We start from the raw sequence: 27,541 nt of genomic DNA, 5'->3' as shown, positions 1-27,541 counted from the left end.
TATCGCACATTTATGCTTCATTAGGAATGAGGAAGAAGGAATTTATGCTTCATTAGGAATTTATGCTTCATTAGGAATTTATGCTTCATTAGGAATGAGGAAGAAGGAATTTATGCTTCATTGGGAATGAGGAAGAAGGAATTTATGCTTCATTAGGAATTTATGCTTCATTAGGAATGTCAAGAGGAATGAGGAAGAGCAGTGGAATGAGGAAGAGCAGTCAAGAGGAATGAGGAAGAGCAGTGAGGAAGAGCAGTGAATGAGGAAGAGCAGTGAAATAGGCCGCTATTTCACTGCTCTTCCTCATTCCTCTTGACATCTCTAAAATTTAAGGCCCTGTCAATGACTGTGCTCGTTGAAGGCAATCTGATATCTGTCCGTGAACATAACGACAACACGACTAACTCTGACTACATAGTCACACTGTTTGTGAAATGATTACATCTATTCTATAAGCGAAACTCGTATTTTTATTATATGGCCACATTTTGGAAGGAACTCTGCAGCAATATGAGCCATTTCTATGAAAAAACAATTCTCGATACGAGCATACAGCTGAGAAGCATGATAAGTTAGACGTCTGGTTCCTGGTTAATATCTTCATTGTCTTTCGAAATCAGCGGATAATCTATCCCTAGCGTATTCCACAATACCAGTAATCATTAATCTCTTGGATCACATTTCGAAGATTTTTTTAATCAGTCATTAGAGATCATTTGTTTACTCAGTCATTTGTCAAGCGCTAACAGACATTAATCACCAGTACTTTTTCTTAATGGTCTATAAACTCAAGCATAAATAAGTCTCCAATGCTGAATGTCTCTTTTTTTTTCATTTGCCGATGGACAGTTTTCTGCAAAAGACACACCTTAACTTTATTTTAATGTTTCAAGAAAAAGGTGGAGTATATTTAGTTTTTATTATGATTTAATTAAGAATTAACAGTTTTTGACACTTTATTCAAGTTCAAATACTGAGCAGAGATATAACACATAACAGTGTCTAACAATTAACAGAAACATTTTAGCTTTATTATGGGGGCTTTTAAATTTATAGGCGTTGTGTTTCACATCGGACGGGAAAGCAAGCAATTCTTGAATTAGAAAGCTCTCCGTACAAGTCAAAATTTGAATTCAATTGCAGGTAATTAACATAAATATGTACACCATTGGACGTTGTTTGAAAACTTTAATAAAGGACATATTCTTCCGATTAATTTTGAAAAGCAGTATATTACAGGATATGACTATTTAAATTACAGCAAATCACAGCAATTAATTACAGCAAATCACAGGAGATTTATCTTCCTAATAGGAGGGGGGATATTTTTGTGGAAGACTTCCTAAGCAAAACAGGCTTGTCTTATATTAGGAGACCACGATGACCCCATTCTCCAAAGTTAGCCCATTTGACAAGATATGAACCGGTGAGACAAATAACCGGTGTTTAATAACTTCATCTCTCTGCCATTAGCAAGCTAAAATAACTTTTAGCTTTTACTTGGTATAACTACCAAGTAACATCCTCAGACTTAATTTGATTCCAGATTTTCCTCACATTGCAAATTTAGAAAGTTTAGTCTGGTGCCGCTAAAGAAAACATGGTATGAAATCATCATAAAAAACATCTTTAAAAGTACTGATATTTTAAATAACGTGATAAAAAGGAAAACTTCGCAATTTTTTAAAGACACGTTATACAGAACATGATAATTAAAATAAAGTAACCACAAGAGCATAACAGCATACTTTTATTGATTTTCTTTTTACATATACATAACTATATTATTCTAGCTATTAGGCTTCTCAAACTGGTATTAGGGTTGACCCAACTTGAACGTATTCTCTCTGTGTAGCCTTTGGTTTAACTTACGATTTATTTAGTTTAATTGAAATTCATTACCTTTGAATTGGCCATAAATGCTGACTGGTTTTGTAAGCTCTTGTAATCTACTGAATTTAATAAAAGGGTCTTTTTACACCCTTGGTACATCTCTGATGTAATTTCCAAGACATAGCAATAATTCGTCTACGTCTTGTAGAGTCCTAAGTTAGTTTATGCTTCTAATTTTTATGATGGTTCTAATTTTACTCTTAGTGCGCTTCACCCTTGAAATTAGTTGTTCATAAATGTACGTGCTGGCAAATAATGATGACATGCATAAATTCATGGCTGTACAGAGAGGCATATTTGTCTCTGGCTCAAAATGAAGATAATCACTCTGCATACAACTCAAAAGAAAATCTGGAACAGCCACATTTATTAAAATTCATTTTATTTTCCTCCCCTCGAACCCCGATCGCAAATGTAAAACGTATCCTTAGAGTGGGGTCTGAATATATGTTTTTCACTGCCGCATTGGTATTTGCTATTGGGCCTATGCGGTACGCTGGTTTAGCACTCCTGTTTTAGAACATAAAATGTAAAAAATGTGCATATTTTTAAAGCATTGGAATAATAAGGAATAAAATAATTTTAATCCATCCAACACCAGTATAGTGGTTAACGGCGCTGACTGCCGTACCGAAAGACCCGGGTTAGAACTCCGCAGAAGGCATGGATGTCTGTAAATGTAGTGTTTGTGCGGCATGGGGCACGCTAAATATGCGTCGAGCCGAACGTCCTCCTGAGAGGTTGGTGCTAGGAGAAAAGAGGGGTGGGAGAACGTCGGATCCGTCCTCTCGGGGTATTCTCCATCAAATTTGGGGGCGGAACTGGGCAACGTCGGGCTGTCACCTGTATAGTGCCCAAGGTTCTTATCAATGACAGTATTGACTCGACTCCTTGCCACGATGAATTTCATTGGCTTGCTCAGATGTCAGAGACCTGATCTGATGTTATTGTCTATCGAGGGGGATAAGTCACAACACCAAATAATATTAGCTATTTTATAAAGTAAAGACTACTATTATTTGAGGCAATAAACTTCCATCAAGAATTCTGTTTACGTTCTAAGAATGTTTATTGCTAGATAAGATCAATAATCTACGAAAATGTGGTTGTTAGTAAAGAACTAAAATCGATACTAAGCATTGTTTTGCTTCAATTTTACCCTCTTTTGCAAAAACGTATTAACTACCCTAGCTAACCCAAACTTTCAGTAAACAAATAAGAAATCTACTTTATTTAAAATTATCGTAAGATCTGTTTACTTAAAAACTGATCAGAGAGCATTATTATGTATTTTCTTTCTATCGTTATACCTGACTTACTGTTTGTACTATTCTCTTTAACAAAGCTCTACGAACGTTTCTGCAAATGAGCTAGACACTCTGAAAATGCCTTCTTTTTACGATTGGTCAGTGCCTAAACTTTATTTCCATTCTCTCTTAAAAGGATAAAAATGAACAACGTTTTTCTGGGTAATGCCTTTTCTTACTGGGCAATTCAATTAGTTTGCAGCAGAAAAGTTCTCTTCGTCTTCTCATCATCTTTCTTGTTTGGTGAAGGTTTTAGTGTGAACAGACAGATTGTTGCAAGCCGGTGATGTGAAAATTGCCCAAGGTGTGTAAGTAAGCGGTTGACAAAGAAGGTTTTCTCTTTGTCGGCATTTCCTTCGTTCTCTTAAAAAGAAAGAAGAGGATATTGAAGAAACTTTTAGGGAGTAAATTCAAGTGTTTCGTTATTTTGAAAATATCGGAAATAAAGACACTCATCACAAGGCAAACTCACGTGGTTAGTAAATTGAAGAGAATGAGGAAATCGAACATCAAAATATTTGATTAACCTTTAATAGAGCATTAATGACGATGCAAATCTAGCAAGAATGATTTTTCTAGAGAATATATCAGTAAACATGGTTTATTAATCCAAAATGCCAATAAAATTAGGATTACGGTACTGAAAAGAATAAAAAGTTTAGAAATTCTGCTATTTTTCTGGAAAAAATAACAATGCGATGATTTATTTACACAAAACGTCAATAAAATTGGGATCACGGCACTGAAATGATAAAAAAAATGTAATTATAGTATCTCAAACTTAGTAAAGCTGTTCTCTCAGAATATCAGATATACCTACTGATGGATGTAATGTAATATGGAACAAAATGTTCAAGAATCTTCAAATCGGAGAGTTTCTATTAAGTCAATTTTCTTGCATATACTCTACTTACTTTTCTGCCACTTAAAGTGAGGTCTTTACTTATAACGTCAGAAGCCAAGAAATAAGGAATAAAAAAGAACATAAAACATTCTGAAACTTTACATATTCAAGTCGGTCTTAAAACTACTGTTCAATGTATAAAAAACATTTTTTTAATTAATGTTTCAAAACCTATATTCGTATTCGGATTGCCGGCATGATATAATTTTGTAAATATGATTTTTTTGTACTTACAATAGGGATGACATAAAAATTTCCGGTCAAGTTGAAAGGATGGAATCTTCAGTTCTAAATAACACCTCTCATTAGGAAATTCTTTGAGCAGCAAAAATATACAAAATTGTGAATAAAATTATGTTAATGTAGTAGTCGTTGGAATACTTGAGCTATTTTAACAGCCTACTGTTTTTAGCTCTAAAACTGAAATTATTCCGCAGCTGATTGACATAAAGGCAGTAATGTAAATATTTTGAAATGTGAGTAAAATAATATGTTAAAAATATTATGCTTTGTTTCGACAAACAAAAAGGAGCCTAGAATAAAGTTTGCAAGTTCTGCTAATCAGAATTACTTGTCCTCGATTTAGGTAACAGCGTTTTCTAGGAAGAACTATATCAAGTAAATGAAAGGGTTAAAAGACCATTAAACTTAAATAGCGACATTCTAACAAGCTGCATTGTGTGAGGGGAAACTAAATTAAGTAGCTTCGTTTAGTACCAAGCCTTTTCATCAATCTTTAAAGTTTGTGTTTTCCTCTTTTCTCCTCTTCTAACTTCATTGTGTCACACTGTTTATACGAAGAAGGATTTCTTCTAATGAAAATAAAACCCTATTGCGTGTTAACACGCGAACGCTCAATAGATTGTGATCAGAAACAAAGACGATCAATACATAGTGATGTCAACTGTCTTTAACAAACACCATAGGCGTGTTTAGGCTCAAAAATGCAATGTTTTTGAATAAAGCTTTAAAACTTCAAGAATTGTTTTTAGTTGCCTGGCCTTCAAAATAAGGGCTTTTAAACACAGCTTCTTTTAAATAAAATAATGTAAGAATACACAACTGTGTATAGTAAAACAGTGCGATGTATCTTTAATTAAATCCCACAATTTTTGTGAACTTAATCATGGTACAACAAATAATTTTGATAACTGAAACCTGTGGAAGGGAAGATAATATTTAGTTAAGATTAATTAAATTATGCAAATGAACAATTATTTTTACTATTTCTAGAGGATCTGATTAATTGTATGCTGGTAAGAAATCTTAAAAGTTCTGCGTTCGTAGAACTCACTGCTAAACAAAAGCTTACTTATTATATCAATATAGCAAATCAGCATGTATCTAGTATGCTAAAAGCAAATTTAAAAACTTCTATTAGATAATGAGCAGTATTTAGACAGCAGTATTGAAAATAATTACTAACTCATCTTCTGAGAAATCGAGATGTTAGGGATACCATTCCAGCTTCATCTTCCAGCTATACATGTAGTTCTTTCACACACAAAGTCAAAGAACCGTGAAATTCTATTAGCTGAATTTTTAATGCACTTTGAATGTCATTAGATTATTCATCTAATTATTCATCTAATTAATCTAATTAATGATTTAGATAATTCATCTAATTATGTCATTAGATTCAGAATTTAAATTATTAAGTGATATATCTCAAAGTTAAGATAATAATTTTAGGTGGTCAGGTTGCTGCATTCTCCAAAACTCCACTTTTTGTAATCATGTCATCTAAAATATTCTCCCAATAACGTATATGCCGTCATTAAACATCATATAAGAAGTCAATAAAGTTGCAAAATTGACGAAAACACGCTCTTTAAGATTTCTGGAATGCACGTTAGAACTCTAGGTTTGGGCTGTGTAACTAAAACTCTAGAACAAATTTGCAATACAATTCCTCCAGTAAAATATTTTTAACAATAATTCCAAGAATTCAGTAGAGCGACAAAAACGTATACTTGTAAAGATTTTTTATAAAAGTTGTACACACACTTAAAGGCATTCTATGTGCTGTCTTTACCTATATCACAACAAACTACATGCGATGGGAAAACATTAATTAGTTTTTATAACCAAAAGGGTCATAAATGGTAAAATGTATATCTGATGAATTTTTCACAAACATAAATAAAACATTTTGCGAAGTTATATGTGTAAAAAAATCCCTTGTTTGACATTGTGATTATTGTGTAAGAAATAACACTATTTTTAATAAACATATGTTAAGAATTTCTATCTTTCTTACTAAGAAAGGTGTAACTTAATAATTTTTCTATAATTTTTGAATGAAATTTAGTGTGCAGTAGTGGACACAAAGCATCTTTGTTATTAATTCTATTAATAACTTTTACCCATCCAGTTGTGTTGCAGTTTATTGTTCTCTCACTTGATCATGGCTTTAGGAAGTGGCTGCCTTTGCTTTAAAAAAATCTTTCATCAAAAACACAGTAAAGAACAAACAAGAACACACACATACACACAAAAAACGACATTTAATGGACGATTCTTTCAACATTTCTTTCAACTCTTCCTGCCATTACTAGAAAACAAAAGGTCTAAAATTTTTATCTCACAGCCATAGCTTTATCCCTTAAAAAAAACTCAGGTTTGTGATTTCGTTTCTATAGTAAAACGTTCCCTTTTAGCTTGGTGGCAGAAATCAAAAAGAAAGAAAATTTTGTCGATAAGTTTCGAGCTCCTGCGTCTTGAATTCAGACATCTTACCTAATACAATAAATGAGGTGAATCCCTTAGAGGAAATGTATTAGGTTGCTCTGAAAGATTGGTCTATTACTTCAAATTCTAAATCGATAGTTGCTTCTTTTCGATTGTGATTAAGCTTGTTTTAATCTTGAATTGCGTCCATTTTCTGTCATCTCTGGACTAGTTTCTTTTCTGCTTGCATGAAAAGTATTCTCGTTGTGCTGTAAAATAATATTTATTTCATTCAAATAATTAACATATAAAAGCTTTCATAAGTTTATTTAAGTAGCATTACAAAGGCCCACTATCCAGCGTAGTAAGTAGAGCAAGAAATTTCAAAATTATAGCAACAAAATAATAAACTAACTTCAAAAAGCTTTAAAAACCTTTTCTTTGTTATTTTGAGCAAACCGAGTTAAAAAAAAAAATATAAATACAAGCAAAATCTAAGAAAATTTCTATCCATAATATGCTAAACTAAAAAAACAAGTTTTTTTAACAAAATTATAGCATCAAAATCATAAACAAGCAAAATAGTTTAAAAGTCCAATAAAAATTATTTTCTGTTTAAGTGGGCTGAGTTTAAAATACAAAATATGTAAACATAATATATGAAATAATATGTAAACATAATATAATGCGTAAAAAAATTATAAATGTAAATTTAATGCCAAAAATACATAAAAGTAAAATAAAGAGTAATTTTTCTTAAAACCTGCGACACAAGAATATCAGAAGTTTTGAAATGAAAAAATATTAGTTCAGCATGCTCAGTATCAAAATACTAACCTAACTTGTACTAAGTAATGAAATTAGATTAATTACAAAATTTTAACTGATTTATTAAGAAAAACAATTCATTATTTACCAAACCATTCGCGCAGCTATCCTGGGTTCGTACCCAAAGCAGGTCGGACTACTGGTATTCAGTGGCCTTAGCCACTCCTCCACTGTTGGAGATTAGCATTTGAAAAGGAGTGAAACAAGTTTCAAATGGCAAGAAAAGTCTGATAAATTCGTAAAATGAAATTAAAAAATGAATGCTTTCTTTTGGAGAATTGGAGAATACCTTTAGTTTACCATACTTCATTCATATATTTTATTTGCGTAAGAGCAGCCACTCGTTTTCCTTGCGCAAGAGCATTCAACATCTCGAATTTATTATCTCACATTTAATCTATATTTGCTTTCAACGTTTCCTCCTTTAATTACACATTCCCTCGGCTTAAGCATTAATCATTACATAATCTTTTTATTTTCATATATTGTGGCTTAGGACTACGAAATGATGACAGAGTTTAAAAGGTAATTAATTAACTTATTCTCCATCTCCTTCGTTCCTATGTAATTTAAGCTTTTTGTTTATTTTTATTTAAATAAATAACTCATATTATTATCTACATTTGAAACTTTAAGAAGATTATTCTGACTAAACTTTAACTTATAGCTGTAAGTTAATTAAAGTTTAACGAGCCATGTGATTGATTTTGTTTTAAAAGTGTTGAATTTTAATATTTCACTGAAATTTCAGTCCCATAGTTGTATTTTTGGATTTACAGCTGCCTCTTCCCACTATTAATCTACGCAAAATTAATTAACCATTTTGGCGTACACAAAATGCCTAATTACATAATTGTCACTTATATATAAATATATAATTTACTTTTAAAAAATATATGTTTCAAATGAACATAAATGTTATAATTACTGCAATTCAGAGAACCTCTCTTAATTTTTCTGTTTGAAAAACTCGGATATGTTGTATATTTTTATTTTTTGCATTCGCTACATAAAACATTTTTTCAAAAATTCTTTTTAGGTGCTAATTGTATTAGGATATATGCAACGAAATAATTATGAAGTTGCTTATGCGGACCCATAAAGAACCTTAATAAGCTAGATAAGAAAATGCAAACTCTTGGGGCACATGACTCCAAGAACGGTCAAGAAAGGGGGCAAACTATAATCTCCTGTGGGCAAACTATTATCTCCTGTACTGCACGTATGAAAATCAGATCAAAAGCTACGAGAGACAAAAGTCGACCGCAGAAGAAAACCAGTAGACATCGCAATTAAAACTAGGTTACGAAGTTATAATTTTGAAGCATGTGAGAAGCCAATGGTCTTATCAAATTATCTTCTGGAAAGGTTTGGTAAGTACCGAAATATTTGCAGCATCACAGTTAAGTCCCGTTTTAAAGAAGAGCTTGCTAAATTTTGCTATGTAGTCCACCATAGGATCGATTTTCAAGTCATCATTCATCTGTTTCTTTCTTCATTTACAATTCTTCTCAAAATCTTATTCTATACTAGCTACAGTTTGTGGAAATCTGCCTTTGAAACTGACGCACAGGCTGCAGATACGTAGCGTAGAATTGTTCTTATAATGCATTATATCCTTCTCTTTTTGTTGCCAGACAGTCCTGAGTAACTTCCCAGGAGCACTCTCATTTCTAATAGCTTATGGTGTCTGTATTAAACTTGTAATGCTAAATATGCACTAGCGTCCAACACTCTGAAAACTTTTGGAAAAATGTATTTTTGAGGTATGATGGTTCATAATATCATTCTATTTTTAAGCAATACCAAATTCATATGTGAATGAAACGATAATTTAGTCAAGAACATAACGCATCATCAATATTTATTTAATTATCTGCATTCTATCATAAGTTATAGTCATATAGTCAAATAACCAGAAAATAAGCACAGCCACACAGAAAAAAAGCACAAGTTCATGGAAAACAGGGTACCTTCATTTCAGTCTATCTGATGAACACAAGTGTTCAAACGGACAAACGGACATCTTGTTGCAAAGAGCCGATCAGATCACGATACAATTCACTTAATGATATCATTCATTGGAGCTTAAAAAGAGATATTTGTCTGCATGTTTTGAAACTGCTATCAAGACGCTCTTAGTTGTTTATAGTTATTAGTTCTTCTTTAAATTATCGAGCTTTTTAAAATTTAATAAAATTAAAGAAAGGAACCAGAGCTGCTTTGTCTTCTAGAAAGTAATACGGAATATTAACTATGAAGTGAATAATGCTACAATAATGAAGACCTTAGAAAAAAAATTGAAGCAAACTTAATCAAACCCGGCCTTTCTACGGAACCTAATTTCAAATTAAATTATCCAAAACTAATAGTTAAATGTTAATTATTAATATCATTCTTGATAGCTACAATAAAATAAAAACTGAAACATGTTGCAGGGTTTTCAGTTGTTTATATCATATAATGAAGTATTTACAATATACTGAACACTTTCAACCTCTGAAATAGCCTAAAGCTTTTACCTTAAACTTCCACTAATTAACATTTAATGGCATTTGTCTTTATTTGCGATTTCAGAGAACAATCTTCAGTTACCATAACTACACACTAATTAAGCCTTAAAATTTAGCAGATGTAATAAGCTTCAATTTAAGAGTAATTTTCAATAGAAAATGCTTTAAATTTGTCAGGCCTTAACATTCTTCTTCGCTCCATCTATTAGTGGCTAATTAACCAAGCTCTGGAATGATGATGATGGTGGTAGTGGAATATTTTGGCGCATGCCAAAATGCGCCAAGCGTAATGTAACACTCACGCATGACAGATGAAGAGAAAAAAAGATTCAAAAATAGGATAAATGGAAACATATAAGTACATATACGCACATACCTATGACATAAAAGCAGTAAAGCTGAATGACATAACAGAAAACGAAGCTATGCAAAAAGTCTAAAGTTTTCAATATAAAAATACAAGTATAAAGAACGTTGAAAACAAAGTTTAAAATTATTTTGTCTGTTGAAACAATTGCCTGAAATGGATGAATGTTAAAAGCTTAAAATGTAGTTAAAATTTATAAAGTCTTTAAGCATTTGATAGCCTTTAAGCCACCTTGATTGTCTTTAAGAATCAAAAGGTATTAAAATGGGGTTGCTGCCCATTTTAAATCTATCAATCTAAAATTCGTTTTTATAAAAAAAAAAAAAAAAAACAGTAATCTAAGAGAGTTAAAAGCAGGACAATTAGAATATGTTTAATTGATGAATTAAAACTGTACGTACTACATATAAATTCATTCCCTCGACTTGAGAAATGCCGATGAGTTATTTCTGAGGGACCGATAAACAGACTAGTCAAGAGCACTTCCTCCTTATGATTTCTGTTCCGTTCCCAATACGGTCTCCTGGGTTTGAACACGTCTAAGTTTATTGTTCACTTCAGTTTCCCATAACTGCTGCCATTTATCTAACATTCTGCTTTGACAACTTGCCAACTATAAGACTGTCCTTATTATAAAAAGCTCTTACCGACATCAGTGAACTTTTTAAATATATATACATGATGTATTTCTCGCTATGTTGTCCAGAAATAAATGTCAAAGTATTACAGGTGGCAAATACTTCTGAGGAGAAAACAGAAAAGACTTCAGGCAACCTAAAGTTTTCACAGTACCTCCGCTTACAATTGCCTATCCAGCTTGACTCTTGGTCTTTGAACCATCGGTATCTATCGTGATATAGCTATTATACTTGCATCTTTGATCTTCAAAAATTTGTCGGAATTCAAAATCACGATTACTTCTGCTGTCGAAGTCACCACAACCATTATGAATAGGGATTTTCAAATATGTCCAAAGTGAAATGTCGTATAACTTTATTGCTTTAACCTATACATCACTCAAACAATAACTATCCAAAAATGAAACTATACGTAAAGCAAAAGAGGGAATGCAGGAAGAACATGCTCGATGTAAAATCAAGTTACCGGTCATATAGGAGAATGAATCTACTAAGATGGAACAGTTCAGAATAAAAATTAAATAATACTTCAGGCTTGAAGATGGCTTGGGCTAGGCTTAAATATGGCTTCATGGCATTTTTCACTAGAGACATTCTGAATACACCGAGTAAATCCGCAGAGCTTGATAATTGTTAGGATCAGTTTTCAACAACACAGAAGACTGTGGAGCTCCATAAGCAACTGAACCACATTAAATTGTTTATGGATAATATAAGACCTCTGTACATATGAAGCGTGGGATATCGATCAGCTTCCCAAAAGGTATTCGCCAAGTCCTTCTGAATCTTTTAATTTCTTAAGGCACTTACTCCTCGGGCTTGATAGGTGGGGCAAGAAACTTAGCTTTTTGTCAAGCAGTAGACCCAGAGTCGTAACTTCTGGCAACACATTGACAACGTGCCGTACAGAAAGAGCTCTGGTTCTGGATGTAGGTTTCTTTAACGGGAAGAATGCATACTATATTCTAGTTCGAGAACTTGAATCTATTTCTAATGGTCCATTTAATAATTTTGTTTAATCAAATCTGCAGTAGTCTTTGAATCAGCGCATATCTGAACCATTAATTTGAAGATCATTGATATATAATGTGCCAAACCTGCTTAAGAAACTGCTGCAAGAGCTGCTTAAATTCTTTAAGAACAGAGTTAATTCTTAAATTAAAAAGAATTGACACTCAACAACGCACCCTTGGGGCACAACCTTTTCTTGAATAAATACCTTTGACAACAAAGATCCTATCTCTACCTGGAAAGGTCTACCCTTCAGAATGTTCTACACAAAGACTAGCAACCAACCGTGTAATCCAGCATCGTGAAAATCTCGAAGTATATTCTGTCATATGCTTTCTCCATATCGAAAACGATGAATGCTAAGTGTTTCTTTTCACAAAAAAGCATGTTCTATATCTGTCTGTAGGATCACAATGTTATGTATAGCTAATCTTCCATTTCCAAAACCACTCTGATATGGTGAACAGTGACCATTTTGTTATAAGAAGTGAATTAAGCGCGCATCTGAGAAAACCTCTTCCCCTAATACGGTGCAGGGACAGTGACAGTGATTTCGGAATGACAGTGATTTCGGGGGTTTTATCATGTCATAGCTAATCCCATCAGAGCCTGGGACTTATTTTACTAGTTTTAAACAAAACTCTCTTTAATTCAAGCATTGCAAAATTAGTGTCAGAAACTTCTAAGCTGGAAATGTTAACCACAGGTTCAGGTATTTTCGACTTGTAGCTTGCAGGAGAGAAATTCTGGAGGATAACTACTGTTACTTAACACGTTAGCAAATGCTTCACCGATTGTATTCGCAATTTCTTCTCTCCAGCCTATCATTCAGCTATTTATTTGTCACATTGAAAAAAACTAACTCTTGTATAAACCAGATGCTTTATGGACCCTTTCCCATACTTCCTTGCTAGGACTACAGGATGTTATTTACGACCCGAAAGACAGCCACGAATCCCCCTGACTTTGTACTTTTCTAGCTTTTGCTTTGGCTCTTTCGAAGTTCTGGGATGAATGAAAATGTTCCTAGAAGTATTAAACAGTAAATCTGTAATAAACAAAAAATTCTTAAACCTGCTAAAACTTACTGTGGCTAAGCCTGAACAAACGAAAATTGCACGAATTTTAAAATATATTATAATTATATTTAAAAATTCTATGTTTAATAGATTTTTCTCTAAACTCCGTCTCTGAAATTATAAAGACCATCGTTTGCAAGGAACAAGAACATAGTTTCACAAATTAATGAATTAAATTAATTTTTGAACATAATTTCACAAACTAATTTTAATTAATTAAAGCAATCTAAAATAATATCTGCAATCATTTTACTTATTTTAAATAAAGAAATATTTATGTTTTTCACAAAATATAAACTGAATAAACTGAAAAAAAAATTAAGTCCGCAAGTTCTTTATTTAAAACCTCACGTACCATAGTAAATGAACTAAGCTAAATAAAGACAGAACTAAATTCAAAATAAAAAATTATAATAAAATTTATAGCAGCTCACAATATATCACTGCCGATTTATGCAAAAAATTTCATGTAACTTATACGATCTTTACATTTACATATTTTGAGTTACTGAGGAACTGTATTTATTTATTTATTATTTAGTTTGTTTCTTATTTTTATTTGATTTTTGTGTACTTTTTTCGGATTTAATTTTATTTTGTAGCTATTCATGTTTGTTTTATTTTATTTGTTTAATTAGCTAGATTATATTATAGTGTTAACAAATGAATGTATTAATTCAGAAGTCAAACAACAAAAATCAGCGTTATACCTACAAAATTTTCACAGGACTAGTTTCGATGGTTTTACCGAACCATCATCTTCAGCTGCAAAACCGCAAATGAACAAGATAGGAAATAATGATTAGATAAGATAAGAAAGCCTGAACAAGAATAAGCAAGTGGCGCCATCTGTTGGCGAAACCAGAACTAAAACATAATTTCTCTAAAAACCAAAGGCAAATTTGGATTGGAATTAGGATCGTTAACTAGAACAGAAAGATTTTTATGAATGTGAAATGCCTCTAGAAAATCCAGTTCTCCAATGGAAGATGTTTTTTGAATAATTTTAGCAGCAGAAAAATTGAAAGTGTGATTTTCGGACCAGCAATGTTGAGCAACAGAAGACTTCTGTGTTTCCTTTTTTCTAACATATGCCTCATGTTCTTTGACGCGAAATTTTAAGGCTCTCTTAGTTTGGCCAATGTAAATTAAACCACACTGGCAAGGAATCCTATAAATACCCCAGGAATTCATATCCGGAATGGGGTCCTTGAGTATAGAAGTTTCGGGTTGTTTATTCTCCCATTAATAAAATTCCAACTTCTATACTCAAGGATCCCATTCCGGATATGAATTCCTGGGGTATTTATAGGATTCCTTGCCAGTGTGGTTTAATTTACATCGGCCAAACTAAGAGAGCCTTAAAATTTCGCGTCAAAGAACATGAGGCATATGTTAGAAAAAAGGAAACACAGAAGTCTTCTGTTGCTCAACATTGCTGGTCCGAAAATCACACTTTCAATTTTTCTGCTGCCAAAATTATTCAAAAAACATCTTCCATTGGAGAACTGGATTTTCTAGAGGCATTTCACATTCATAAAAACCTTTTTGTTCTAGTTAACGATCCTAATTCCAATCCAAATTTGCCTTTGGCTTTTAGAGAAATTATGTTTTCGTTCTGGTTTCGCCAACAGATGGCGCCACTTGCTTATTCTTGTTCAGGCTTTCTTATCTTATCTAATCATTATTTCATATCTTGTTCATTTGCGGTTTTGCAGCTGAAGATGATGGTTCGGTAAAACCATCGAAACTAGTCCTGTGAAAATTTTGTAGGTATAACGCTGATTTTTGTTGTTTGACTTCTGAATTAGTATTTATTCGGCGTGTTATTGTGTCTTAAATGAATGTATATAATGGTTGGAAATTTGTAAACAGATGGATCGGAATCATAGATATCACTCTATAAAGTCTAACAAACGTTGAGATAAATTTATTTCTTTTGCCATTGTGTAAATATCTGCAAACGTTTTGTCGAATTTGATAATAACTTGTCCCATCCAAAAGATGAAAAATTGGCATTCCGAAAACATTTTACAAGAAAATTCCAGTAATCCCATTTCGCCACTGCTCCCGTTAATGACTAAATTATAAAAGAGCAGAAGAAAGAGCGTTTTCACCAAAACTGCGATGGCGGGGTCAGTAAGACACAGAAACTATGAATCGAGAGATGAAGTATTGGAATTTTAATGATTCTAGATATTTTTTTAAATCTTTATTACCACTACTCATTTTATTTGAACTTTCTAGTAATGTTACAGAAGCAAATGTTGCATTAACATTCTAGATTATTTTATAGTTCTCTTAGAACGAATTAGAACGAATTTTTTCATACTGTTCTTGTTGTTGTTGTTGTCGGGCCTTATCTCGCATCAAGATCAAGATTCATGAGTCAAGATCTATGATCAAGCCCATAAGTTCATAATATCTAAGATGTTCCAGAATCAAATCTTGATTCGAGTAACTTTGATCTTTAAGATAGCCAATATACAAAAGTATATGCGGAAACGTTGTGTATGAGGAACTGCATCATTGCGTTCAGAAACATATTCCCCTTGATGTAGATGACCAATGCGGAATCTACCTAGAAGAGTTTGGTCCTCTTTTACGTGCGCCTCAAATAGAATAGCGTTAGGGCTATTTTCAGGCATAGTATTCATCATCATGGCCAGTTCTCCAGAACGAATTATTTCGAGCCTGCGCCTAGAAGCAAGTTCCGAAAAAAAAGAGCACTAAGATCTGGGTTATCTCATGTTATTTACCTATTAGCCGACGCTATTTGAAATATTATTATTTAACATCATATCTAAAGTAGTAAAATGCAGAGGTTCCTAAACGAATTCCACGATTTAGTACGATGCTTCATTTTTCATCATACACTCATGGTAATGAAGACAATGGCCTGCCAGTGGCTGAGTGGTAAAGTTGCTGAACAGTGGTAGTTCGGTCCGAAGTTCGAATCTCGCGAACGAGCTGGCTGAAAGGGCGTTTTCATTGTTTTTTCTACCGTTTAACGTGTATAAGAGCCAGTTTCCTTAGAACTTCCTCCACGAAGGCATTCCTCACCTTAGACAGATAGTCCCTTGTGCTTTGCCATAATCAAACAAACCAACCATATCAAGGAAGGCAATATGACCTGTAAATCTGCGATTAGAACTCAGCAGCAATTCAGGTAAAAGTATTTGTTTTTCATTCTTATTATTTCTGACTGGCTCTGCTTTGATTTGAAATTGCAAATGACCTGTACTTATATTACTTAAATTTAACAGTATATGCGCTTGTTTTAGAGATAATTTTTGCATTATTCTATTCTGTTCTATTCCCTTTTGTTCATTTTTAATAACCGTTGTAATAAAAATCTAAGCTGTCCTTTTTGTCCAGGCTATTAACCGGATGATCTGCTTTAGCTGTTTAACGACAAGAATTAATTGAATACAACCCTTTTTAATTTAAACACAGATCATTTTTCTTAAATGTGAAAACATTTTTTCTTATAGGAGTTTCAAACCGTTTTTACCTTAGAATAAATGAAGAGAAATAAAGATTAGAGAACTGAAATTATACTCTTATTTATCAACAGCATTTATCCTTTTTATTTTTAAGGATAATACTTTAATACAAGTAAGTAAAATGCAGTTTCTAAGATGCTTCTTAGTTGCGTACACCACATTAAAAGCTGTCTTTTATGATTTTCCTTTCAAAAGAACTTTTTTTATATATTGTTTTTGAAAAGCACTTCATCTAGCAGTCAAATTAAATTTCTAATTTGTAAAGAATGTCCTCAGGGATTCTTAAGCTTTTACGACAGGAACTTACTGATTTTTAGTTAATACTGTTAAAGAAATTTAAGCTTATTTTAAGATTCTTATATTTCCAACTGACTTTATTTCATACAAATAATAAATTAATCCTATTATAAATTTTAGATTTATACTAATTTGGGAACAATCTTAATGGAAGATAATTATTCTCACTTTACAGAGCTCCTGTAACAAAAGATACTTCTGAGAGCAAGGAGCTGTATCACTTTTAATATAAAAATGTACTTCGACTAAATTTAATGTGTGCTTGAAATTTCCGTACGCTTAAATTATATATGTGAACCTAGTAGATTTTGCATCTGTTTTTTAAATATAGTGAAGCAGATTTTTAAATATTTTCTCCCCTTGTTTAGACTAAGAAAAAATTATAAAATATATAAATCTTTTAATCGTAAATTCCGTGCTTGTGAATATCTGTATTTACTAATGATTCTTGTTAGATACACTGAAAAATTAAGTCAATAATTGCTCAATACTTCTTATTGTGCACATTATTTCAATTTTAAATAAATCAAAACCTTGAGAATCACGGCAGCTATATCTTGGATGTACTTTTGTAACATATATACACTATCCGATGTTGAAAATGCAACATCAAGAAAGAATAGCCCGAAAATTATGTAAATTTGAGGATAGACGCACATCACCGAGTTATGCGAATGATGTGAAACGCGCAGCTCTCGAACACACATTGAAGAAGCTATAAGGGAAGGAACCTGCAGAATGTTCAATTTTCGTGCCGTTATTTCTGTTAACGAAGTCATCGTAGAAAATATGTTCTTGTCTCAGAGGACGCGTGTAATTGCAGAGAATGCCAGGTCGTCGTCAACCCCACAGACAGACGATTTTAAGAAGGGCATGATCATGGGACTTAAAAGGGCAGGTTAGTCCATACGGCAAATCTTAGCTAACACACACCTGGACGCATCCACAGTGCACCCGCTGCGGCAACGATGGTTGGAACAAGAAAATGTGGCAAGTTCGAGGAGTGCCGGCGCAGCCAGAGTGATGTCAGCACGCGTGGATCGATCCATTCACCGGCAAGCCATGGTACACCCGCAAGCCACTCTTACCTCTGTTCTGCAGCATGTTCAAGACACCTTGGATGTCGCCATATTGACCGAAACCATTTGCCATCTATTGGTGGCCACCAATGACCTGCTGTCAATGAATGTAATGCAGCGTTTAGGACGGCGGGAGATAAGCCGTCTTTAAGAAGTCGTCTGGCTGCAATAAAATGGGCCACATGTCATCCAGTTGCTGTGCGCAACTGCTGAGCAATGTTGCCCGCTATCTGGTTTCGATCACGTTTGGACTACATGGCAATATATCAGTCATCAGTCACTGTTGTTTTCCTTTCCCGACCACCGCCAATTTTTCTTACAGCTGTCCTTGTCGTTTTAGAGATTTCCAAGCTCGTGCAAAACGCTTTTATCAGTTCCAAGCTCGTGGGTGAGACACGTCAGACTTTGGCCCCTCCTCAAGCTTACCAGTCATTCTACCACATGCAAAGCTGTCCTGATATTTTTTGTAGCTATACTACACATACAGTCTCGCTTTCATTTGCAGAAGAAGGCCTGGAAATGCTCTTTTCTTTCTTCTTTGTAAGTTGCCTTGTACTCTGACTCCTCGCGTTTTACACTCCCTATCATATTTTCTTGATGTCATGGATATGTTATTTGCATAAGCATCATCTTTCTACTAAATGTACTGAGTTGGCATTTCATTGTATTGATTTCAAAAGACCTTTTCAGCAGTTTTGTGGTTGTAAACTGAAAAATGAACTTGTTGCTTAAGTTTTGCACATTAGATATATAGAAATGTGTGTGTAATTTTAGAGTGTCTTAACTGTAAATAAAGGGATGAGGCTATATTTTTAAATGGAAAGTTAAAATACTTTGCAAATGTAACATTTTGACCGAAAGTGCGTTTACATCTATTATACTTGTATTTGTTGTATACCTCAGAATAACAAGGAACAAAGAAATGGCCATCAGAGTTGATCTTGAAAGTTCAGACAATGGTTTCTTCAGGCAATAAACCCTATCTTTAGGTTTCTTCATCTTCCTTAAAATCTATAAGCATTATTCTGAAAGAAACAAGGGCTGTGGAAAGGAATATTTAAAAAACGTTATTCGTAGATTTTTAAGCACTTGACTAAACTAAAAAACAATTGAATACTTATTTTCGTGAAACTTCGAGTCAAAACCTTGTAGCTCTATTTCTGGTGAAATCCAGTGAATAGTGGTATTTTAAATACGTTACTCGAATGCTCAGAATTTCTGCATTTACAGCGTGTTACACCCCTGTCTGACATTGCAATTAATTGATTATTTTTAACCACAGTGAGTAAGTAGTTGGGTGAAGTGTAAAGGGGAATTTCTCAATTAAACAATTTCTGTCATGAATTGGAAACGCTGCCAGATAATTCTGAATTATGGCACTGAGCCAGTTTGAAATCGGTTTTATGGAAAGTTTGCTTTTATTATGTCTTTCGAAATCTTCTAGTACTTTAAAAACAAAGAATGAAAACGTTGACAAGTTTTATGACCAATCAAAACATTATTTTCAAATACAATGCTCCTTGTTTTGACTATATAAATGAGAATTTGTTACACTGATTAAGAATTAAGTAAATTAATTCAATGAAATTCCATTCGTATTTACCTTACAGAATTTATACGAAACTGCAAAATGCATTTTTAGTTTCCTTTTTCGGTAAATATTTAAAATTTATAACTGTGTACATTTTCTAACATCACAGTTACATGTGTAAAAACAATTAATGTATTATATATGTTATAATTTATGAAGTTTCCTATGATTAATTTCATATTTTTTCTAGTTAATCACATAAATTTCAAAAATTAAGCATGTTTTTAGTGATGAAGGAACTCAACTTAAAGGAATTAAAAGTTCATTTAAGTTATTTGCAGTAGAAATCGTATAGTTTATTATTAATTGTGACATAATTAATCAAAAATATATGTTTTTATTGGAATTAAGCCGCAATAAAAATTATTTTTTTGTCTAATTATTATTCATCAACTTAACTATTTGCAGACGTGGTTTCGTCTATGCTTAAATTCGCAGAAGTTCCTTACATTGGCCTTTCACTTTTTTTACCAGACTTCAGTATTTAGATTAAATGTAGCAATATTATCGTACTTTTGCCATCATGGCGTGGAGTTCAGTCCTGCATAGAGGCCGTTGACATAAAATGCTTGGAAATATGATTTTTTATTATCTAATAATTTAATTTTACATGCTATGAATCGTTGAAAGCAGGGAGCTTGCATTAAGATAAAAGTCTCTACTCTCCTTCGCTTATGAGAATCGTAATAAAAAAAACAAAATGTCATAGTTAGACATGGAGCCTACTACGATGTAATTTTCAGACGTTCTTTCTCAAAAATTTTTCCCATAGGTACTTTCCAACGAGGATAACTCTCTCCATTCATGACACCGTTAAATCCATAATTTAACGTTCATCTTGCCCGTTATGCGTCATGGAAATTTAAAAAGAACAAGAGGTATTGAACAGTAATACGTTCTTTAATGTTTAAATGCAATAAAAGATATTTATGAAGTATATGATTATACAGTATATGGCGCTAGGAACATCTCTAGTTAATTAAAATTATGTTGAAAATGCTCCCAAAAATTACCAGTTCGATATAATTTAAATTGAATACATTTTAAATTAGATCAGTTAAATACATTATTAAAATAAAATAAAAATTTGGATTCTTATGAAATGTGTTTATTTATTTAAAATTTCTTATGGCTTATTTCACAGTTGCAGATTGATCAAACTTGAAAGATGAATCAAACTCTTAAGCGTTCCAGACTTGTAATTATGAGATTGAATTATTCTAGAGGACACATACAAAATAAGTTAAAGATATCATGTTTTGAGCAATGGTTAAAGTTTTTTAAGTCACTGGGTTGATAAATACACGGTATCGCAACGGAATGGATAATAACGTAACTGTCCAAAATTTGTATACACCTCTTTGATCTTGCTTAAGCCAGGAAGCAAGTTGATTAGCTGATATGAAGTGGGGTGATCTGTTGGCTTACCAAGCTTATATTATATCAAAAAAAAATTTTTGTTTGCATTTTGGATTTCATATCAAAAAAATTGCAGCCGTTTCCTAGTTTGTAGAAAAGTGAGATTTTTGAATGATTAGATTAATGATACTTGTAAATTTACATATCATTACAAGTCCAACGTTTTTTAATCATCTTGTTTGTGTTCTGTCAATTCCAGGTCTTTTCTGAGTTTTCCTTTGGATGTATCTTATTACCTCCAATGGCTTGACTTGGGTTATGTTGTTTGCGGGTGGGTTTGTAAAGTACTGTGTAAGAGTGTGTGAAACAATTTGTTCTGTCTCCGTGTCAGATATGTTGTTTATGGTAAACTGAAAAGCGTAGTTATCAACTAGTGACTCAGCTTTCCCAGTTTCAGTGTAAGCGTTCACGTCTTGGCTGTTAAAAGGCGGAATTTCTGTGTAGAATCTTTAAACTTGGAACTCGATTCCTTGGTGGAATTATCATATTGAAATAAGAGATTCCAAATAAATGTCCCAGTTGCCTAGTGTGTGTTTTTTTTTTGGGGGGGATAAGAACTCTGACTTTATTGTGCAGTCTCTTCATGATGCAATTGTCCTCAGGACATCTCGTATGTTGTTAGGTACAGCCTGCATTATTTCAACGTCTTATCAAGTTTTAAACTGCAGGAATGTTCAACCTATGGCTCAATGAAATTTCAAAGCTGTTATGTTTTAGGCCAGTGTGCCGTTTTTCCATAAACTTGTCAACTAAAACGTCTAATACATCCTCAGTTTGTACTGAGCGCTTAATATACTGCGTGTTGCTTAGGGTTTTCTGGAAATAACACATTAAGAGCTCTTTTTCTGATGTACTAGAGCGATCTATTTTAATATCTATTATTACCGGCTTACGATCCGAAGACTGTTCGTTGATATTTGCAATAAAGAAAGGATAAACTATATTCTTCATAAAGAAGAAGTCGATAATACTAACCGATGTTTCGCTATAGCATGTTGGTTTACTTCGAGCTGCAATTATAAGGCTTGTCTTTCTGGCTAAGTGATTAACAAAAGTTAGATACGCAAATAGCACGGCAACTTCGTAATGACGTTGCAAACTCGTCGCGGATCATGCTGCAAAAACGTTGCAATTTATAGTCTTTAAGACGCCCCGATGTCCGCGAAACTCCACTGTTTTGCAACCGTTGCAAAGATGTCTTTATTACGTCTTTGCAGATGAGGTTTTTGTCGCATACACATCGTTACTGCGTTTTTCTCAAGTTATGTTTTGGTTGTGAAAGTATCGTATCACGACGTCTGAACGACGACTAAATGTTCGCAAAATTCCACCTTTTTGCAACAGTTGTGAAATCGTCGTTATTATGTTTTCGTGTTACATATTGATTTATGCAGAAAAATAAACTTTATAATTAATATATTTTTCTTCTTTTTTAAAATTTTGTATTCCTTGTATTTTTCTAAAGTCTAAATATTTTATCATTTCCTGAAATCCAGAAGATAATACATTTTTTCTCTTTGGACTAAATATGCATAATTAATAATAGCCTTAATTTTTTTCAGTACTTTAAACTATATTTTTAAATAACTTAAATTCTAAGTTACGATTATTCAAGATTTCATTTTTTTTAATCCTTTAGTATGTAAGTGAGTATGAAAATAGTCATTATAAATAGATAACAATAATAGTAGATTTACTTAAGTAAATAAAACTCAATCCGGCATAAATAAAAGTAAAGCTACATATGTGGGTAAACAAAAGAGCGTTTCTGATTAATAACAGCATTATCACATTTATTTCTCTTAAATCTCAGAGACATTAAAAATTGCTTCTGTCATGATAAATTAGGAAGCGGTTCTTAAGTACTTGAACTCAAGTATAAATTTATTCGCGTTTCATAGTAAAAAATATAACTATTAACTTCTATATCTCCAAGATATGCAAATGAAAGACTGTATAAAGAAATTAATAAATGTTATAAAAAATATTTCGCACAAAAATATACCTAAATCTAATAACCAAAAAAAACTTCCCTCATTCATATCTAAAATAAAATAAAAACCTAACAAACAACATACCTGGCAGCACTATTTAAAAAAAAAACGTGAACTAGCAATGTTTCAAAGTATAAATAGCAGAAGGAATGTAACAGAACTAAAATTTCCAACTAATAAAGAATTATTTGTGTTTTTGAAATAGTAAGCAATTGATGTGCAATAATTATAGATTGCGGTATTTACTAGTAATGCTGATGTTTCTTAACACCATTTCTTTCAAACATATGTAATGTATTTAATTTAGTTTCTACATTTTAGAATGGTGATAGATTACAATGATTCATGCACTGCACTTTTCATAATCAATATCTTTCCTTTTGATACTGTACAGAAATAATTAAAATAATATCGTATACGATAGTAAGCTAAGTACGTTAAAGTAAGCTCTTCGTTAAACAGCATATGATGAAACTTTTTGTTTCTACTTATTATGAATTTTTTGTCGTCACAAGCACATAAAAAGTAAGCCGAGAAAATAGAATATACTTAACTTTAATAAAAAAAATAAAGCCTAATTTCCAACATTCATTTATTGAGATAATCTAACAAACAAACATAACGGCAATATTTAAAAAAACGCTAATTACACAGTGTTTGGAAAAACAGATACCAAACGAAAAGTAATAAAACAGCAATTTGCAATCAATAAGAAATATTTTGTGTTTTTTAATATTATACAATTAAATATCACATAATTATAGATTACAATATTTCATGCTAATGCTTCCTTAACATTATTTTTTCGATCATATCATATGTGGATGTATATACACATTTTTAGTTTCTTTATTTTAGAATAATGGGGTGATTCTGCACTTTGCCGTTGTTGCTTCTGCATTGATTGCATTTTCAGCAAAATCAGAAAGTGCCTTCTGTTGTATGATGTTATTTTTGGTTTTTTATGAATTAATTCTGAGCACCAACCTTCCACTATGAACACAATAATCGATTAATATGAATGATATACGATATAGCACTTAGGCCGTTATAACCGAAGCACATCGCTGATCTGTGTATCCAAATATTGCACCGCTGCAACCACTGAAGATTGGAGAACGCCACCATATAAACACATAAAGCACCAAAACAGAACACTATTTCCCTCTATGGAACGATTGAACCACGTATCATCCGATATTTTCTAAACGATATATCCAAAATTTAAAATTTTGGTATCGTCTTGTAGAGCAGATACTCACAAACAAAATAAGCAAAAATTCGGCATTCCCACGATGATTTCTTCTCAATTCAAATTCTCTTTCTATACTGAAGCTCTCCAGTTTTTAATTCCGACGGTGAATTAGAAAACCGTGAAGAAAAAATCCACGAAAATAAAATGGAGTCTCAACTAAATTGCGAACTGCGCAGTTACCAACTTGTTCGAGATTGGCAGTTAGCCAAAGCGCGCAAACCTCGAGATGTTCGTTTATATATATAAGCATCCAGTAAGTCATCGGTCGAACAGCAATGCAGTGTAACTTTCAGCGATTTATACGATTGCATTAAACCTTTTGACGGTTCTTCTAATAATTTAATAAAATCTTTTTTAAATGGCCTAGAAAAATTATTTCAACTGAATAGATTTGCGAACAATGTTCAAAAGATTATATTTACATAAAAATAGTTATCGGGCTAGCTAAAACATTTGTAATGTCAATGTCGCCAAATCCCGAGTGTATCGTATACTAGGATTAAACCAAGCATTTTTGCATGAATGGAGATGGACAAAAACGTAAAATCATAAAATGCAGTTAATCAGAATTTTTATAGGTAATGAATTTCGTATTTTTGTTCACAATTTCTCTAATTCTGATGTCAATATTTATTAGTAATTTATCAAACCCATTAATTTTGTCGTTTTCCATGAAAAGTGTTAATATTCTTTTCTACTTTTCCATTAATTTTTCCGTTCTGCTTCTCCCAACTGTCGGGGATTTTTCCGTCATATATATTAGACAGCCGTTAAATATGCATCGTCTTTTAACATTGGATTTTTTCTCGGAATTCTTAAAATCGCCCTATTTTTATCAGTGAATACATTTTCACGCACAGTCATATCTTCGAGAAAATTGTACTTTTTGCACTGTATGCGGTAAAATGTTTTATATTATGTCAGCATAATAATTCAAATAATTTCGTGCTAACTTCAAAAATAATAAATAAAGTCATATTTCAGCAGTAAAATAATTGCTACATGTGATTTGCATTGATTTCGGAAATATGATTTTTTTAAATATATAAAATGCATAACTTAATAACTTATTTTATAGATTAGTTCGATTTTTAAATATTTTTCTACAATATTTATAAAAAACATTTAAGCATTAATTATTTTAACAAAATTTTAAACAATAATTTAGCACGTATTTTTAGTACTAATTAAGTTTAATAATTCAAGTATTTATATTAAATTTATATTTCATTAGATGAATCTACCTTAGATTAATATATTTAGATGAAATAAAGTAATGAAACACTGCAAATAAATCTTATGCGGACTTCAGATTATTGAAAGGGCAAATTTATTTTCATTTTAAAAGTAACGCTGATGAGCTAAAAAGATGCTAAAACGACCAAGTGGCCATATCATGAAGTTTCAGCGACGTCGACAAATTGCCAAGATGCAACGGCAAATATTTTTCGTCTTCGCTGCTTTGTAAAGACGTGGTAAAAGTTACCACAACCTCTCGGACCAGTTTGCAACGTCTTTACTACGTCATGTGCTACTTGGGTATAGGTATAAGTGTGCAGGACACCAAACTTTCACCATGTGTTATACAGGTATAATCACACGGCACTGTCTTGTGTCCCCCCCCAAATATTAAGGGCGAACACCCAATGCGACAGTCTGAAATTCTCTCAGTCGCTCAAGAGGATTTTCGGCTAGCCGTACATTTTGAGTGCCCACTTGCAAATATCCATTATGCACTTACAAATTGCAAATATCCAGACACAAATATCTTTTCCCTCTTAGGTATTCGAACACGGGGCTGTCGCTATGACAGGCAGCGCCACTGACCACTACATCGTTTGAGAGGCTTGTACTGTCTGTACAAGATATACTTTAACAGTATTATTTTAGTATCATCTATGGTAACGTAGTAAGCATTTTAGTGCAAACGGAGTTTAATCAACTTCGGATCTTTCGATGCGATATCGGATTTTGAGTAAATGAACAAGGAATAAAGAATTTCTTTGAACTGAAATAAATCCCTAACCTTTGCGAGATTTCCTGCCCTTTGACCTCGATATTCTGTCATATCATGTGCTGTGAATTTTGTCAGAAAATTAAAGTTGTTCAGAGTCCGGGCATACGTGATAAATTAGCATCCACGGCTATCAAATACATCTAACGCTGCATGCTTCCGAGGCTTCTAGAAATATCAAAAGGGCTGAACAGAGGTGAGTATCAGGTTATACGATATTTCGACGGTGAATAAGTAATAGTTTTTTGTATTTCAAACAGATCTAAACTATATGTGTTTTTCGCCAATTTTTTAACATAGAATTATTATTGACCTAGTGTATAAACCATATTGTTTCTCCTGTGACTTTTATGACTCGCTGTCACAAATGTAAAATTTTTACAGTTCCTCAAATGTGTTTATGCGTCTACTGCTACAAACACAAATAGTAGTGCGTCCTAAATTATACGTATATTCTGATTGCACTTATATCTTATTTAGTTTCAGTAAAGCACACATTTTACGAAATTTTTGTATCAAATTTAATTAAAACACCGTATATTTTTTTAATGTAGACAACATAATGCCTGCTTTTTATTATACTTAGTCTTATATATTTATCATATTTTCTTACGTCTGGGATATTTTGAAATCTCCCATGTATCTCTATAATCCTTTTTTAATTAATATGTCTTTTCTTTCATTACTTTATTTCAATAATCTAATCGAATAGTTGTGTAATAAAACGTCCAAGAAAATAGGTAGCTTTTTCTTGTTGGTGTAAAGAAGTAAATATAAGAGAAGCAAAGGCAAGTCATGGTGATTGAATGAGGGGGACACAAGAGGATAATTTTTCTTCCCAGACATCTAGGTCACGAGATTCAGGACTCATTTTCTGGAAGAGATGTCCCACAAATGGGATCTTTCGCTGGATGCTAAAAGACGATTCCAGCGCCATACCTTTTATCACAGACATCAGCACTGCTTTCTGTTTCCTTAATTTCTTTCCTTATTATAATTTCCTTGATTAATTAATCAATATTACTTTTTATAATTATGATATATCTCTATAATGTCTCAAAAATACACTTTCCAAGGGTATATAGCTATGAATTCCGGAATGCACATTTTCACGGTTAAATGCCTTAGTTATAGATATTTATGCAAGATATTTGAAACAAATTGCTTCAGGCTTTA

General features: G+C 32.5%; 1 long non-coding RNA gene across 1 annotated transcript in view; it reads right to left on the bottom strand.

The window, feature by feature from the left end:
* Positions 1-6,604: 6,604 nt before the first annotated feature.
* LOC146995681 (uncharacterized) overlaps positions 6,605-27,541 on the bottom strand; it is a 96,720-nt gene continuing 75,783 nt past the window's right edge. The window contains exon 3 of the long non-coding RNA XR_015042832.1: positions 6,605-7,043. This is a non-coding gene — a long non-coding RNA (uncharacterized LOC146995681). The remainder of the gene's footprint in view (positions 7,044-27,541) is intronic.

The sequence above is a fragment of the Stegodyphus dumicola genome, chromosome 8 (genome assembly GCF_044657685.1).
Source record: "Stegodyphus dumicola isolate Sdum_Otavi_A_Nest chromosome 8, ASM4465768v1".
Classification (NCBI taxonomy): domain Eukaryota; kingdom Metazoa; phylum Arthropoda; class Arachnida; order Araneae; family Eresidae; genus Stegodyphus; species Stegodyphus dumicola.
This window is presented reverse-complemented; position numbering and strand designations above follow the sequence as displayed.